The sequence below is a fragment of the Rattus norvegicus genome, chromosome 19 (genome assembly GCF_021556685.1).
Source record: "Rattus norvegicus strain SHRSP/BbbUtx chromosome 19, alternate assembly SHRSP_T2T, whole genome shotgun sequence".
Lineage (NCBI taxonomy): Eukaryota > Metazoa > Chordata > Mammalia > Rodentia > Muridae > Rattus > Rattus norvegicus.
In genome coordinates, this window is record NC_141552.1 from 36,943,107 (window position 1) to 36,949,526 (window position 6,420).

Consider the following 6,420-nt stretch of genomic DNA (forward strand, 5'->3'; position numbering starts at 1 on the left):
CATCAACGAAGGGAACCTCATGCTGCTTGTGGGGTTCTCCTCTCTGCACCAATGTCGCCAAAGGAGCACTGCTCCCAGGCCTGAGTAAGATATACCATGAACTTCTATCAGAAAAATAAAATAGTCAAGAGATATAGGGGATGCACATAAACGTCTAAAATGAGGCTATAAATATCATTAAGTTGATAGAGCAAGGTCCCAGAACCTGAACTCTGGGAAATGACCACCCCACCAAACACAAAAGCATCTACTGTAGTAAAAAATGAATACATTAACATTAACATTAATAAACTAGATAAAATAAGAGAAATTATGGGATCCATCAGATAAGAATTACAGTCACAATGTTCAGTCCATTTGTATTTGACAAAATTGGAGATGTTACTTCGTTCTCTAAATTATATTAGTTTAAAATTTTGTAACTCAATCACTCTATCACTTTTTAAGCTTTTATATCCTGTATCTATCATAACTTGAATATCTTAGCCATAATACATCCTCTGAGACTAAAAGTACTATTGTTAATTCTAAATAATTTAAAGGTTTATGTCTTTCATTTTATAATTTTACACCTCTTTTGTGGATATAAGGTCTTTTTTTTTCCTTTTCTTTTTGCAGCTTGCACCAGAAGAATATTTTTGCTCTGATTTAGAGAAGGATACAATGGTGGAGTGCAGGCCTGAGGGGAGGGCAGATGGATGGAGTTGAGCTGCAGGATGTGAGATTCACAGAGAATAAAAAAGAAGTTAAAAAAATGAGCACAGTGGGGATGAAGCAGTGAATGCTTGGCACAGAGAGGTTTGGCAGTGGACTGGGCATTTTAGGGGTGGGGTGGGATTGGCATGGGTTCTGGAGTAGTAAGGATCGTGTCTGTTCTTGTCCTTTAGGGAAACTCCTCAGTCTTCTCCCATCCCTCCTCCACCTCTACCCACACCTCCAACTGCCATAACTGCCTCCTACCACAGCAGCAGCTTCTCTATATAGACAAAACGTGCATTTCCCAGTCTGAATCGCACCATCTTTGGCGACTTTTGTTCGTTCCAAGCGGGAAAAGCTTGTAGGAAGTTGACTTTGAAGATAGACACACAGCTACTGTTTCCCAATGTGAATTTCTCTTACCTGGGGAATAACCTTACTTTTAAGTTGTTCTATACGGTAAAAAGCATACTACTCTATATAGACAAAATGTGCATTTCCCAGTCTGAATCACACATTCTTTGGCGAATTCTGTTCCTTCCAAGGGGGAAAAGCTTGTAGTATGTTGACTTTGAAGATAAACACATAGCTAGTATTTCGCAAAGTGAATTGCTGTTACATGGCAAACAAGCTTAGTTTTAGGTTGTACTAGACAGTAAAAAGCATACTTTTCTATATAGACAAAACGTGCATTTCCCACTCTGAACCGCACATTCTTTGGCGAATCCTGTTCACTCCGAGCATTAAAAGCTTGTAGGAAGTTGACTTTGAAGATAAACACACAGCTACTGTTTCCCAAAGTGAGTTGCTGTTACTTGGTGAACATGCTTAATTTTAGAAGGTTCTAGACGATAAAAAGCATACTTTTCTATATAGACAAAACATCCGTTTCCCAGTCTGAATGGCACATTCTTTGGCGAATTCTGTTCGTTCCAAGCGGGAAAAGCTTGTAGGAAGTTTACATTGCAGATAAACAATAGGTTAGTGTTTTGCAAAGTGAATTGCTGTTACTTAGCGAACAATCTTAGTTTTACGTGGTTCTAGAGTGTAAAAAGCATACTTTTCTATATAGAAAAACAGGCGTTTCCCAGTATGAATGGCACTTTCTTTGGCGAATTCTCTTCGTTCCAAGCGGGAAAAGCTTGTAGGAAGTTGACTTTGAAGATACACACACAGCTACTGCTTCCCAATGTGAATTGCAGTTACGTGGCAAACAAGCTTAATTTTAAGTGGTTCTAGATGGTAAAAAGCATACTTTTCTATATAGACAAAATATGCGTTTCACAATTTGAATCGCACATTCTTTGCGAATTCTTTTCGCTCCAAGCGGGAAAGCTTGTAGGAAGTTGATTTTGAAGAAAAACACACAGCTACTGTATCCAAAAATGAATTGCTGTTACTTGGCCAATAAGCTTAGTTTTAAGTGGTCTAGACCTTAAAAAGCATACTTCTCTATATAGACAAAACGTGCAGCTCCCAGTGTGAATCGCACATTCTTTGGCGAATAGTGTTCGTTCTGAGCTGGAAAAGCTTGTAGTAAGTTAACTTTGAAGATAAACACACAACTAGTATTTCGCAAAGTGAATTGCTGTTACTTGGAGAAAAAGCTAAGTTTTAGGTGGTTCTAGAAGGTAAAAAGCATATTTCTCTATATAGAGAAAACGAGCGTTTCCGAGTCTGAATGGCACATTCTTTGGCGAATTCTGTTCGCTCCATGCGGGAAAAGCTTGTAGGAAGATGACTTTGAAGATAAACACACACCTAGTGATTCGCAAGGTGAATTGTGGTTATTTGACGAATAAGCTTAGATTTTTAAAGTGGTTCTAAACTGTAAAAAGCACACTTTTCTTATAGACCAAACATGCATTTCCCAGTCTGAATCGCACATTTTTTGGCGAATTCTGTTCGTTCCCAGGTGCAAAAGCTTGTATGAAGATGACATTGAAGATAAACACACAACTAGTGTTTCACAAAGTGAATTGCTGTTACATGGCCAATAAGCTTACATTTTTAAAGTGGTTCTACACGGTAAAAAGCATACTTTTCTGTAGAGACAAAACATGCGTTTCCAGTCTGAGTCGCACATTTTTTGGCGAATTCTGTTCGTTCCAAGCTGGCAAATCTTGTAGGAAGATGACTTTGAAGATAAACACACAGCTAGTGATTCGAAAAGTAAATTGCTGTTACTTGAGGAATAAGCTTACTTTTTTTAAGTGGTTCTAAACTGTAAAAAACATACATTTCATAATAGACAAAACGTGCTTTTCCCAGTCAGAATTGCACATTCTTTGGTGAATTCTGTTTGCTCCAAGCTGGCAAAGTTTGTATAAAGATGACTTGAAGATAAACACACAGCCAGTGATTCGCAAAGTGAATTGCTGTTACTTGAGGAATACGCTTGGTTTTTTTAAGTGGTTCTAGATGGTAAAAAGCATACTTTTTTGTATACACCAAACGTGCGTTTCAAAGTCTGAATTGCACATATTTTGGCGAATTCTGTTCGTTCCAAGCGGCAAAGCTTGTAGGAAGATGACTTGAAGTTAAACACAGAGCTCGTGTTTCACAAAGTGAATTGCTGTTACATGGCGAATAAGCTTAGTTTTTTAAAGTGGTTCTAAATGGTAAATAGCATACTTTTCTGTACAGACAAAACATGCGTTTCCCAGTCTGAATCGCATGTTTTTGGCCAATTCTGTTCGTTCCCAGGTGGAAAAGCTTGTATGAAGATTACGTTGAAGATAAACACACACCTAGTGTTTCACAAAGTGAATTGCTGTTAATTGACAAATAAGCTTAATTTTTTAACGTGGTTCTAAACGGTAAAAAGCATACTTTTCTGTATAGACAAAACATGTGTTTCCCAGTCTGAATCGCACATTTTTTTGGCTAATTCCCTTCGTTCCCAGGTGGAAAAGATTGTAGGAAGATGACTTTGAAAATAAAAACACAAGTAGTGTTTCACAAAATGAATTGCTGTTACAAGGTGAATAAGCTTAGTTTTAAGTGTTTTAGACAGAAAAACCATACTTTTCTATATAGACAAAACTTATGTTTCCCAGTCTGAATCACACATTCTTTGGCTAATTCTGTTCCTTCCAAGCAGGAAAAGCTGGAAGGAAGTTGACGTTGAAGATAAACACACAGCTACTTATTGGAAAAGTGAATTACTGTAACTTGAGGAATAAGCTTAGTTTTTTTAAGTGGTTCTAGACGGTAAAAATCTTACTTTTTGTATAGACCAATCGTGCGTTTCCCAGTCTGAATTGCACATTTTTTGGCGAATTCTTTTCGTTCCAAGCTGGCAAAGCTTGTAGGAAGATAACTTTGAAGATAAACACAAAGCTAGTGTTTCACAAAGTGAATTGCTGTTACATGGGGAATAAGCTTAGTTTTAAGTGTTTCTAGACGGTAAAAAGCATACTTTTCTATATAGACAAAAGTTGCGTTTCCCAGTCTGAACCACACATTCTTTGGCCAATTCTGTTCCTTCCAAGCAGGAAAAGCTGGTAGGAAGTTGACCTTGAAGATAAACACACAGCTAGTGATTCGCAAAGTGAATTGCTGTTATCTCTCGAATAAGCTAATTTTTTTAAAGTGGTTCTAAACGGTAAAAAAGCATACTTTTCTATATAGACCAAACATGCATTTCCCAGTCTGAATTACACATTCTTTGGCGAATTCTGTTCGTTCCAAGCTGGCAAAGCCTGTAGGAAGATGACTTTGAAGATAAACACACAGCTAGTGTTTCCCAAAGTGAATTGCTGTTACATGGTGAATAAGCTTAGTTTTTTAAAGTGGTCCTAAACGGTAAAGAGCATACTTTTCTGTATAGACAAAACATGCGCTTCCCAGTCTGAATCGCACATTTTTTGGCGAATTCTGTTCGTTCCCATGTGGAAAATCTTGTACGAAGATGACTCTGAAGATAAACACACAGCTAGTGATTCGCAAGGTGAATTGCTGTTATTTGACGAATAAGCTTAGTTTTTTAAAGTGGTTCTAAACCGTAAGGAGCATACATTTCAATATAGACAAAACGTGCGTTTCACAGCCTGAATTTCACATTCTTTGGCGAATTGTGTTCGTTCCCAGGTGGAAATGCTTGTAGGAAGATGACTTTGAAGATAAACACAGAACTAGTGATTCACAAAGTGAATTGTTGTTACTTGAGGAATAAGCTTAGTTTTAAGTGGTTCTAGACGGTAAAACGCATACTTTTCTTTATAGACAAAACATGCTTTTCCCAGTCTGAATCGCACATTTTTTTGGCGAATTCTGTTCATTCCCAGGTGGAAAAGCTTGCAGGAAGATAACTTTGAAGATAAACACAAAGCTAGTGTTTCACAAAGTGAATTGCTGTTACATGGCGAATAAGCTTAGTTTTAAGTGTTTCTAGACGGTAAAAAGCATACTTTTCTATATAGACAAAACTTGTGTTTCCCAGTCTGAACCACACATTCTTTGGCCAATTCTGTTCCTTCCAAGCAGGAAAGTCTGTTAGGAATTTGACCTTGAAGATAAACACACAGCTAGTGAGTCGCAAAGTGAATTACTGTTATCTCTCGAATAAGCTAAATTTTTTTAAAGTGGTTCTAAACGGTAAAAAGCATACATTTCAATATAGACAAAATGTGCGATTCCCAGTTTGAATTGCACAATCTTTGGCGAATTCTGTTTCTTCCAAGCGGGAAAAGCTTGTAGGCAGTTGACACTGAAAATAAACATGCAGTTAGTGATTCACAAAGTGAATTGTTGTTACTTGAGGAATAAGCTTAGTTTTAAGTGGTTTTAGAGGTAAAAAGCATACTTTTCTATATAGACCAAACGTGTGCATTTCCCAGTCTGAACTGCACATTCTTTGGCGAATTCTGTTTGTTCCCATGTGGAAAAGCTTGTAGGAATAGGACTTTGAAGATAAACACATAGCTAGTGATTCGCAAGGTGAATTGCTGTTACATGAGGAATAAGCGTAGTTTTTTAAAGTGGTCCTAAACGTTAAAAAGCATACATTTCAATATAGACAAAACGTGCATTTCCCAGTCTGAATTGAACATTCTTTGGCGAATTCTGTTCATTACAAGGGGAAAAGCTTGTAGGCAGTTGACTTTGAAAATAAACATGCAGCCAGTGATTCCCAAAGGGAATTGTTGTTACTTGAGGAATAAGATTAGTTTTAAGTGGTTCTAGACCACTTAAAAAAAGCAAACTTTTCTATATAGACCAAACGTTTGTTTCCCAGTATGAATTGCACATAATTTGGCAAATTCTGTTCTTTCTAAGCTGGGAAAGATGTAGGAAGATGACTTTGAAGATAAACACACAGCTAGTGTTTCACAAAGTGAGTTGCTGTTACTTGACAAATAAGCTTAGTTTTAAGTTGTTCTAGACAGTAAAAAGCATACTTTTCTATACAGACAAAACTTGTGTTTCCCAGTCTGAATCGCACATTATTTGGCGAATTCTGCTCGATTCCAAGTGGAAAAGCTTGTAGGAATATGACTTTGAAGATAAACACACAGCAAGTGTTTCACAAAGTGAATTGCTGTTACTTGACGAATAAGCTTAGTTTTTTAAAGTGGTTATAAACCGTAAAAAGCATACATTTCAATATAGACAAAACGTGGGTTTCCAAGTCTGAATTGCACATTCTTTGGCGAATTTTGTTCTTGCTAAGCTGGCAAAGCCTGTAGGAAGATGACTTTGAAGATAAACACAGACCTAGAG